A 12,439-nucleotide genomic window follows, 5' to 3' on the forward strand; every position below is an offset into this window, starting at 1 on the left:
CAAGCAGCTGCTTCTCCAGAGAGGATCTCATCTGAAAGTTAGACTTCAGCTATAGCTTGTTGAAATGCAGCTGGAGTTAATAGTCTTTATTCTGCTGAGGAGATCTGTGAGCCACAGGATCACGCCACAGTAGGTAGGGAACTCCTTTGGTACACTGAACCCATCAAGAGCAAAGCAGAAAAAAGATTATAATTCCCAACTGTAGGCTAAGATGTTAGAGTCCATTTGGTGGACTCGCTTAAGAGGCAGCTAATACTACTGCTCAATGATTTATCTGTCACAAAGAGGAGAAATTTCTAAATGGTATTATTTAATAATGATTCGTTTTTAAAACGCCTTTGCTGATGCACATGCAAATGTATCTATGGGAAATATGGTAAAGGAGGCGAGCTCATGCTTACAGGCTGTTTGCCATTTTAATATTTGCACAGGTAAGTTATCAGGCAAGAGCAAATTGGGATTACTGTTTGCTTTCACTCTGTTGTAATCTAATCTAATCAAATTCTTGATACTCATGAAGAGGTAGGTGTAATTGAGTTTTTTGCATTACCTATTTCACTTTATGACACTAAAACTTATTTCTCATGGCAAGGGTGCATTTCTTTTCGTCATATAAAAAAAACAAAAAAAAAACAACAACACCTCTACTCATCCTAAAAGTGAAGTAAAACTTGATATGAAACATAATCAAAGTCAAGAACACATGTGAACCAAAGTCATAAATGCTATGTGAGAAATAGTGACACATCCCCCAAAAAATGGGGGACAAGAAAAAAATTCCCTAAACGGAGGCTGCACACATATGAGTACTTGTTTCAACTTCTCTGCCCTAAATGAGCTGGGCCAGGTTTCAACAGTCCAACACTGGGGACGTTTCAAGGTCAGCTTAGCTCAGTCAGCCATGAATTATTGAACCTGAGCAAGCTGTCTCTCCCTGCAGTTTGGCCCCCTTCTAACGCCATCCTTTTGCCTTCAAGTTTGCTCGCTATGACCATAACAAATGACATCATTACCAGCGACCGTTTAATGATCTCTGTTGTGTACATTTCCTTTGCTTTAAAAATCTGTTTAGCAAGAAAGTCAGAACCCAGAGTCAAATACAGTCTATGTTTCGACCATCAGTACAAACAGATATTCTCCAATCAACTCCAATTATACTCTAGTACCATTATATAGTTTTGTAAAGATAGTCTAGAGAGGCTTAATCCGGTTGTTCAGTCTGACGTCACTAGCCGTGTCTGGACCTAAACTCTGCTGCAGGTCCATATATCAAACGATCACTATGGGCTTACTGAGAGTTGAAAAACTGTCTAAAGTCTTTCATCTTTAATAAAATGATCAGCGTTCTGCTCTACCAGGTGTAACAATTGAGTTTAACATCCAGGCATCCATGAAAACGGAATTTATGACATTTAACGGAGTTAGAAGTTAGCAGGGAGTTAGCTAGCTAGCTTAATAATAATAATAATAATAATGGATTGGATTTATATAGCGCTTTTCAAGGCACCCAAAGCGCTTTACAATACCACTATTCATTCACTCTCACATTCATACACTGGTGGAGGCAAGCTACAGTTGTAGCCACAGCTGCCCTGGGGCAGACTGACAGAAGCGAGGCTGCCATATCGCGCCATCGGCCCCTCTGGCCAACACCAGTAGGCAAGTAGGGTAAAGTGTCTTGCCCAGGGACACAACGACCAGGACAGAGAGCCCAGGGATCGAACCGGCGACCTTCCGGTTACAGATGCGATTCCCAACCCCCTGAGCCACGGTCGCCCTTATAAGCTTCTATCTAAATACAATATAGCATGTCCTGACTGCGGGGTTTTGGAAACAAATTCAAACGTACAGCTCTGTTATCACTTCCAGCATAAATGAAGACAGAAAACTAAACAGCAGTGACGTTTGTAGGGTTACTGAAGTTTGGCTAGCTGGTATATAATGATGTGCTACGTGACCGCTAACAACACAGCTATGTTAGCATAATATAAACAAGCTAACTTTTTTCCCACTCGATAAAAGTTAACGTGAGTGTTCTCGGTGGTCAGGAACAAATGTAATCGCATGGCAGGATGCTGTAAAAGGACCAAACGTCAGCCAGGAGAACAACTGAGATAATCCATCCACAATAGGAGGTTAGTCATTCATATACTGCTGCATGGGCTGGGCTGTAGTTACATCCTAAGGTTTTAAAAACTGAGCTTAAATAAATGATTAGCGGTAATAAAAGCCGAGGGAGGTCAACAGTGATCACTGACTGTTTTAGGAGCTTTTTGAGATCAAATAGAAGAAAATACATAACATTAAACATGTTAACAACACAAAAGCCATATTAAACGCAGACTACTTTAGGCCCGGAAGTAGGATTCGTCGTGTCATCACTGAACAACCGGATAGCTGGTTTAGACTAAACATTTACACACATCTCAGACAAAGCTGGTACAGGGAGTATTTTTTCCTCTGAGATAATTTCCCTTAAGATAGATGGACTGGATGAATACAATGATCTATAAGAACTGTTTTGCCTATTTTTAGGTCGTCAACGTACTACGTGTTTCAAGTTAGGCTATTTTTGTACTAATACTGTGCAAAGAGAATGATCAGTCACAACCTTGCCCATTAACATGCAGCAAAATTCAAATCACTGACGTTACCAGATGACTAAAATGTTCCTCGTTGGTGCTCATTATTATCACAGACTTTATCCAGACATTTTCCCTTGGTAGGTGGATTAACTCTAATACCTGACTATGGTGGGGCAATCTGGTATAATCTCCCTGTGCCTATACCCACTGTAACTCCAGCCTGCCACTCACCTGCAGAGTAGGCTGTCCACTCAGGAATGGAATAAGTTTATTTATAGTTTAAAAAAAAAAACAAAAAAACAACCTAAAGCCCTTTTCCCCAGTCTGCACAGAATGATAGCCACATACAGTTTGAAGAGAGAGGGGCAGACAGGTAAACACACGCCTCTGCGGGACACTAACTGACCAAAAGGACATTTTGGTGAGTAAAGGTCACTAAGAAGCAGGCAACAATGACTAAAAGATCAATGTGCTCCTGTGCAAATCAATACCGCTACCCCTCGGACACGTGGACAGAGTCACAACTACCTACTTCTTTAACAGATGAAATATATATATATAGCAGGCAGATATTAATAGAAAGAAAAAAAATACAGGTGTGAATAATAGGAGAGGTAGAGAAAGTGAAAAATTGGCTGCCATTTCTCCCTCATTCTCTCCCCTCATCTCTCATAGGCCAGGCAAAGGGGAACTGAGGCGTACGCACATCCTGGGCTAAAATTAGCTCTGCTGCAGCTGCAGGGCCAGACGTGTTGGGATGGGCCCGTGCATCTAAGTCCACACACACACGCACCCACGCGTACACACACACACACACAGAGGTTCCACCAATTAGACAGGGTGAACCACAACACACAACAACACAGGTGACTGCCAACGGCATCCAGCCCCCATCCTGTGCTCATCAAACTGAGACACACAAATGCTTTCAATGCAAATGTTGTGTGTACACAAATCCAGACACAGGATAAACAGGTGCAGTCTGACAAGAGCAGGGTTCTCCATAGTGCCCGTTCAGTTTGATTCTTTACAGTGAATAATCTACAGTGAGTTTGAGTGAACATAATTTTTACACAGCTATTGCCTCTTTTTAAAGTAAATTCCACTATACTGTAGGGCAATTTCCTGTGAAGAAAGCGGAGTGGTACTGTTTATTTTATCATAAATAAAACATGTACCTTGAGGTGATATTCTTGAGATATCAGAAACAATTTTACTACACACAGAGACATGTATACAAGTGAGGAAATTACAGATATAGCAGAAACATCACCTGTTTAACAAAAATAAACAAATACTGATGGCCACCATTGCTACCCTGCAGTGTCACAGTAGATGCACCTATACATTTGAAAATCTTAGGTGATTTTCAGAAAACTTGACCCTGATCTTGACCTTGACTCCAAGGTCACTGATATTCAAACTCGTCCAAGATTTTTAGTACCTGCACCTATGGTATCAATTTGAAAGTCCTAAGTGACTTCCTTCTTCAGTTATCGAATTCACAAGATTTTCTCTAAATTTGACCTCTTACGTTGACCTTGACATCACTGAAATTTTTAGTAAATGCACCAAGGGTATCAATTTCCAAAATCCACATCACCCTGTTCTTGAGTTATCGCATTCACAAATTCGGGTGTCTATGCTGTCTGCCCACCCACCCACACACCCAGCCCACCTGCACTGGTGAGTTCCACTGTAACATCTAAGGAAAAGCATTCAGCACAAACCATCTTACTAGGCCCATGTTGGCATATAGCACAGTGTTGGGCCAAAGCTATGCAGCCTTGGTTATCATCTGCCCCACAGATTACATTTTGCTCCATGCAACTTTGTCCTCATCCCTAAATGAAATTCAAGTTGACATGTCACTGTTTTGACACACTGCACATACAAGTGCAAAGGGTCCAAATGAGACACCCAGGAAGTGATTTTTTTAAAAATGCAACCAAGTGCAGCCCATCTCTACCAAGACTATCTTGAAGCCACTTCTAAATAACCGAGCTCCAGATCATATCTCCAAAAAAGATCTCAGATAAGGTTTTCAGGAAGCTCAAGTCCACCACTCACAGCTCGATCTTCACCACAACAGCATCCACAACACTACAGACTGTCTTAATCTGTCAGTCACCCTCATGCCTCTTCCCGTGATACTTGCGTCAGTACATCCAGGTCTTGTGAAAAAGAACCCAAAATAGTTGAGTTCCTCCACTTGAGGCCCACCCACTTCACACTCAGAAGCATACAGCTTCAATGCAAGCTATAGGTCATCAGCCAATGACGTTAACAGAACCATATCATCTGCAAAAGAGAGTAGAGATCTTGATTGTACCAGGTCTGTGGGCTTTCGTGGGCTTTTGCCCAGTCAGTCTATATGCGTTTTATTGAACTGGAAAATGCATGTAAACCACATTCTGGGGTATCCTATTGGGAGGCATGGTCACATTACCAGTAATAACTCAGACATGTTCCTCAGCAGAGTTTGACTCCACCAGCGCTGCCTCTTTTAATATAATAATAATGGTTAAATGGCCAACCTATTATTATTTTTAACATTTAACTACAAATAAGATCTTTGTCTATTATCTATTAATGGATAGATATAAGTGCAAAGCTACTTTGCAAAGCTGGCTTAGGGCTAGGCACCACTGTGCTCCAATGCACGAACACAAGCTACGTGTTAACATTACTCTGCACCACACAAATGCCTACTGTGCTGCATTACATTTACAATTGTAAAACAGGAGCCATGAGGTGGAGGAGAGTGCTTTTCTCAGTCACAAGTTCCCTGACATTTTAAATAAAGACACATGACCACTAATCCCACTACTGGCAGTGTTTTCAGAGCGTGTGTGTCATATATTTAATGTCACTCTAGTGAAATAGAGGAAAGCGCTCTACTGCTGTTTAAGCCCTCAGTCTTTTTAACAATGAGCAACTCTGAGCTTTCATGACATGCCAAGACCACTGGACTGCCCACAGGCTGAGACCGCAACCCGAGGATTTGGATCAGAGAACTTAGTCCCTGAACTTCCTTCCACCCCAGTCATACTGTATGATCGAGAACAATGTGGACCGCATTTTGGCTCCATTCATATCACTGCAGCAGACTCAAAGAAATTACATCAGCTGCGCATGGCACTGTTCTATGAAATCTGCAAGGGACTGTAGCCAAGTTAATAAGCATTAGCCTCAAAGATCTGGTCATTCTCTTGCTCAGTTACTTTAGGACCTACACATCTTAAAACAATCAGACTAAGTAAACCAATTTTACTGCATTTCAGAGTTTCTCTAAATGTATATTTCATGGGCAAGGTTTATATAAACCCTCCAGAAAACATCACAAGCCTCCACATTCTTCCTTATCGTTTCCATCATATCACAACAACAAATAACTGCCAATAATTCAAAGGCTCCTGGAATCAAACAAGCTTTGGCATCTGCTCAACTTCAGACAGGCGCTGAGTCGTGACTGGCAAGCTAAGCAGGAGAGCGGAAAGCTGACTGAAGGGAAGGTAAAGCCCAGCAGAGAACAGGAACTTCTAAGAATATGATGGCCGAACATTACTGGCCCTTGTCACCTCTCGGTCTCTACAACAGAGGAGGAATCCGAAGCAAAAACGTTTGCAAGCTCCCCCTTCTTAAGGACTTGCTGATTTCTGCTTTACTGTTAACTGATGACTGCACATCAGTTTATGCTTGCTGACAAAGTGTTATTTGTTTATGAGAAATGGAGCAACCAGACTAAACTGGAGATCACACTTAGTTGAATCAGTGCTAGAGCTAACACCACTAAGCCAGCTGTCTGCAGATGTAAGGATAATGCCTGATGTGAAGAAACAAACCCAGGGTGGTAAATTAGTGGGTGGAGGTTTCTGCTCTACTTGTGCTAAAACTTATTATTAAACTAGATGCCCCTCTATACGTAGTTAAATGTCTACCAATTTAAAGGTAGACATTATGGGCTCCAGAAAACCCCAACAGTTGATCAAATAATTAGGGATTCACTCAAATATTCAACTGTTTGGATATTGTGTTGTTGTGTAAATATTGTGTTTTCAACTTCTGGATTGGGTATATGACATCTCTCTCACCTCTCAGAAGCGATGATCACCTTCAGGTCACCTAACTGTTTCTAATTAGTGACTTTGTCATCATCTATTAGCGACCTGTCAAACCTATTTAGTAAAATCTTGCCACAAAAGTGCCTAAGAAAAAAATCTTTAGACAATATTGCTTTGCTACTCGCACTGCTATCCTGCTGGGTTCTCTCTCTCCACAGCTACAGCTGCACCCACATGGAGGTAGTGCATGCCATGTCATGAAAAAAGGTTAAGATGTATCCTATTGCTTCCAACTTTGACTCTCACTGATCATTCCATCCATCTTCTTCCACTTATCCAATTCAGGGTCATGGCAGAGCCTATCCCAGCTGTCACAGGGCAAGAAGCAGGCTACACCCTGGACAGCTCGCCAGTCTGTTCAAGGGCTAACACAGAGACAAAACAACCCTTCACACTTGCAATCACACCTTTTGACAAGTCACAATCACCAATTAACCTAACATGCAGTCATATCTCTAGACTGTGGGAGGACGCCGGAGTACTTTGAGAGAACCCACACAGGGAGAAGGAGAACATGCAAACTCATGTTAACTACGTTAATTCAGAGTCTAGCCATAACCTCACAGATGTGAAAAAGAAATTCAAAAATTGTGATGATATAACTGCAAAAAGACACAGGCACTGTGTCTTAACCTTGCTTTTATATATGACTATAACAAGACAACAACCAGTTGGCAACCAGTTGCGTCAAGTCCTCTGTTGCAAAGAAACGTTGCAGATGAGTTATGCTCACTGGAGCAGACGGAGATCGACTGCAATGTGCAAGCAACCTGTCTGTTAAACCAGACAATTATAACATTTGCCAATCCACCTGTGAGTGATTGCAGTTAGTATGAGTTGGGCCAGGATTCTCTGGAGACAGGTTGCCTCCCACTAAGCGACCTTTGCAATTACCTTAAAAGCAATCGAGGTTGAAGGTGTTTCATGCTCAGTCTGTCAGAGATCAATTAGCTGCTGCAAGTACTTCGAATCGGTCACCAAATGTGCACAAGGAGGAGGTTGCGGTCCTATTTTAATTCTAGTGTGACTGAGCCATTAGCAACATTTCTACTTCTTTGGTTTTCCATTTAATGTCAATGTCAATTTTTAAAGTATGAAAAACACAACTTTCATTATGCACTAAAAGCCTTGTTTGTTTTCTCAATTTGCCATTAACAGTGTATAAGACAGGTTTGAGCATGGTTGATAAATACCTGCCGGTAATTACCTATTTGCTGTGCCTGAGTATAGCGGCGGCTTAAAATTTAACTTGATCTAACGGCACAACTTTATCAACAGAGGTATGCAAACATAGCAGTCAGTGACAGAAATGCACTAAAGCAGGTGAAAGCTTGTGACACTAGTATCAACCAGTCTTACTGTACAAAAGAACGAAGATAAAGCCTGATATTGTCTCACATGGGAATAGGCAACTTCCCTTAGGGGATAGTACAGTTAATCTTACACAATCAAAACATTCACACAGACTCCGCAAACATAAAAGCAAATACTGCCAGCAAGCACCACCTAAATATAAACAGGGACGGCTTTAAATGTTTCCGCTTCAAGCACATGTAAATGTCTTTCACATCATATCAGACAGGTTTGACACAGGTGTTTAATAAAGAGCTGGTACAGTGATGTGTTCACCCTTTGTCTCATATTTGATGCAGTGTCCACAAGCACTGGTTATTAAATGTTCTGTCCAAACAGTATGTTTAACAGTTCCTATATATGTCAACTATATGTGTGTTTTAAAGGCTTTGGGTATTTTCTCATACACTTTTGTACAACTGACAATTTAGAAGTGATGGCTGCTTTTTTAAGATGCAATTCATAAGTAAAACAACTACGGCATTAATGTGTCAGTAAGTCAATGAATGAATTGACAGAAAATTACTCAACAACCACCTTAACTCATTCACTGCCAGCCATTGGCAGTGAATGAGTTAAACCCATTGACTCATTCACTGCCATTGACGGCTATAGACGTCAATGGCAGTGAATGAGTTAATAAGAAATTTATCATATTAGCAGATATTAGTGGCTATGATATCCCACTGGATAGTAGGGCTGGGCGATATGGCCTAAAATTCATATCGCGATATAATTTGAAGCATGTGCGGTAACGATATATATCGCGATATATTCTTTTCTTCTGTATAACGTATTTTCCACACTATAAGGCACACTTAAAATCCTTTAATTTTCTCAAAAATCGAGAGTGTACCTTATGTATGAATTCTGGTTGTGCAGAGTTTTTGGCTTTCCCCATATTTCAAAAGTGCGTCATCTCTTTGCTATGACTCTCGGCATAATTTGCAGATGATAATGGTTGTAGCCACTGTGATGCTTTTGACCAAAACAGGCGCAGCTTGGTGACATCATCAACATATGCTATCGCGATAGAGCAGTATAGTCAAAATCTCTATCGTTGGCCAAATTTATATCGTTTCTATCGTATATCGTTTATATCGCCCACCCCTACTGGATAGCTCAGCATATTTGGATTTTTTCAGACACCCTTCCTGATTTATGGCCTTTTCAAGTGATTCATATCTACTCCCAGGACATAACCAGCGATCTTTTGCTTGTTAGGTGAGTGTGTAAACCCATACACTATGTATCCATTTAGATCAAATAAATAAATAAAATGTATGACTTAATATAAACCTTTTATCTTTGGGTTTTGAATATTTGCTCACCTTCTGAATACACTTTAAGATGTTCAAAACTACAGTTTGGCTTTCACGATACGACAAAAAGCTGTAATTATGCGACAATGTTTAACAGTGCAACGATATATGTTGGCTATACAGATGCTATTACTTTCTGCTTTATTTGTAACAAAAAAAAAATACTATTTTGAACATTACAGCAACCATTAGGTTCATATAGATGAAAGTTCCTAATCTATGTCAAGGAATGTTTTGCAGTGTTTTTAATCACATATTGTAAGATTTATTGGTCATCAATAACTTTAACACACATTTACAATATTCTCTTATATTTTAAACACTAAGTAAATAATCTGCAGGTAAAAAATATTGTTACAGCGATATATGCATGATGGTTAAATTCTGTGCTGATGCCAATGTTAAAATTTTGTTAATTTTGTTGTTTCTGTGTAATTTATTTCCTCTTTTGTACAAAAGAAACAAAGAAGCCTTCATTAAGATTAACTGTAAAGTTAACATCAGTGAACATTTAGGCATCACAAAACCAATGTGAAACACGTGGCCGTGATTATACATCAGTGGATCCCTACGAATACTGGTAGCTGTAGGAGTAGTTCAGCACAAACATCATGCGTCTCGGCCTCTCATGAACTCATGTTGGAGAGATTCACTGTACATCACTGAGACAGCCAACACACTGACAGAGCTCATACCTGGCAGCGCAGTGAATCAACCACCCCGCGGCTCTCTCTGCATGCCAACCACATATCCAGCTGACTCAAGACCGCACGCAACATGATAAAACGGACTCCTTTGAAGACTTTAAAGTATGCGTAGAAACCAATTTAAATGTTAAATAATAGCCAACAAAAACAAAAAGGCTCTAATCTGAAATCCCCACATATTCAGACTCTACAGGGAGGAATTGTGAGGTTTCTTGTCTGCTTGTGGACTCATAGTGACAACAACAAACATGGTGATGCAGCTCTTCTCTGCTGGAAGGAAAGGAAGGGCAGGGGGCTGCCTGCCTGTGTGATCCTCTGGCGCTGTGGGTGAGTACAATGGAAAATAGTCCCCATTGCTAATCCATGGCAGGCTAATTACAGCTTTGATCCCCTAAGCGTGTGCATCACTGTTGGTGGGTGGGAAGGAGGCAACACACTACTGGGCTCAATACCGTTATGGCAAAACTGGCTTGGCTCAAAGATGTCTCCATTTACTCACAAACGGTGCAGAGGTGGAACCAATATGCTGTCAAATCTTACATACACTATATTAATACAAAGGTCATAAGAGTCCTTAAACCATCAGCCAATAGTTTTATGAGCATACAATCCTTCATCGAGCAAATCCACCAGCTTCACAATATGATCCAAAGTCACCGACAAGGTTACCATTTACTCCACTGAGCAGCACATGAAACTCAACTCCTGGAGACATGAGACACAGATTAAGTGGGTAACTGGAGTTTCTGTCTAAAATAGGCCGCTGCTCTGATGATAGCCTAGTCCCAAAACACATGGTGGTGGAAATACAGCAAGGCAGGAGGAGGACAGAGGAGGATGAAGGCTGAGGATGAGCAGCAGATAACTTGGAATTATCTAGAGCTTGAGCTCCACACCTTTGCTCATTATGCCATTAGTGTAATGGTGGCTTATTAGCCTAGACCAATATCACTCCAAGCAGTATCCTTTTAATTTACTGTTTGCTGTCTTGAGCCACAGCAAAATGTCAGTATGGAAGAAGGAATGTAAAAAGTAAGACACAAACATGCTTAGCTTTATGATCACTTTGAAAAACCTCCACCATCTCCAGTTCATAACCTGTGCTGTTTTAAAGGAGGTTTTTGTGGGTTTTCAAGTGGCTTGCATTAGTTATCCCACTATCAATCAGGATCCCCCTCCCCATCTCAATGATGGCCATTTGATGTGTATTAATAAAGCATATTTAAATGTAGGTGCAGTTACACTAATACTGCTTGGTTGACACTCAGTTCCAAGGCACTTGGGTCAAAGCATACAAATAGACCTCAGCACCCAGTTTTGTTTTGTTTTTTAAATCCAGCCTTACTTTAGTTTCAGTAATTTTTCCTCATGATCAGCTTATCAGTCATCTATTAAACAGCTTGAACAGCCCTAACCTCCATGAATGATGCTATATCAATAAAGTTTGATTAACTTATTGACTGATTAATTGATTGAGCAGCAGAGGCATGTATTAGGTGAATTAGCAGAGCATTGTTTAAGTTATTTGTTCATACCTAAGCCATTCCAGCATATAACTATAGGAATGCATCTATGACGGGACCTGAAATCACCTTGAAGCTGCTGCAAGTTTAAGGTTATTATGGTATAAATGCACACACATAAACAGACTGGCCATGCTAGCGTGTTTCTACACATGGGTTATTTATTCAGAAGCAACGAATCCGCCTTAAAAAAAAAGTTATAAATGCAGTCGAGAGTTTTAAACCTGGGACTTCCGCTTGTTTGTTTGTTTGTTTGTTTGTTTGTTTTGGTTTGTTTTTTTATAAAAATATCAAAATAAAACCGTTTGTTAAAAAAAAAAAATGCTGCAACGTATTGTGCGATTCAACTACGTATACATTTATGTTTGTATAAATTGCGGTGGATACATGTAGTTGGCGGGGTAATGTCACAACACAATCACTGTTTAACCTTAAACACTGAAGACACCGTGCAGTCCTAACGGTCACGCAGCTATGTTAGCCAGGTAGTTAACTGCTAGCAAACGGTTGCTCCGACACTGCCACGAAGCCTGAACCTGTACGCCAACGTTAGCTACCTTAGCTCGGCTCGAATGCCGTTAGCACGCCTGTTACAGTCAGCAGCTGTTGGACATCCTCGTTTTTCCATCAGTCGTGACCAGGCCGGGGCTGCTGACTGCTGCCAGCCTGGCTCCAGCCCAGAGCAATCTGCTGTTTGGTCCTTTTCCTAAAAGACACCCCGCAGACGTTGAAGCTTCCTTGCCGCGGTTTTACATCCACATCAACACAACAACTGTGCTGTGATGTTCCAACTCATCAGCAGCAGCAGCCCCGGTCTGCGACTAC

General features: G+C 40.9%; 1 protein-coding gene across 5 annotated transcripts in view; it reads right to left on the minus strand.

The window, feature by feature from the left end:
* Window positions 1–12,439, minus strand: part of LOC101465475 (hyccin 2) — a 50,278-nt gene that overhangs the window by 37,663 nt on the left and 176 nt on the right. Inside the window, exon 1 of one of the 5 annotated variants that reach the window (XM_076875111.1) lies at window positions 12,172–12,308. The exons of the other annotated variants lie outside the window; for them this stretch is intronic. The gene's annotated coding sequence lies outside the window, so the exon portion shown is untranslated. Of the gene's footprint in view, window positions 1–12,171; window positions 12,309–12,439 lie in introns of those variants that run through there. 5 annotated transcript variants of the gene reach the window in all.

Source organism: Maylandia zebra, linkage group LG16 (assembly GCF_041146795.1).
Source record: "Maylandia zebra isolate NMK-2024a linkage group LG16, Mzebra_GT3a, whole genome shotgun sequence".
NCBI classification, from domain to species: domain Eukaryota; kingdom Metazoa; phylum Chordata; class Actinopteri; order Cichliformes; family Cichlidae; genus Maylandia; species Maylandia zebra.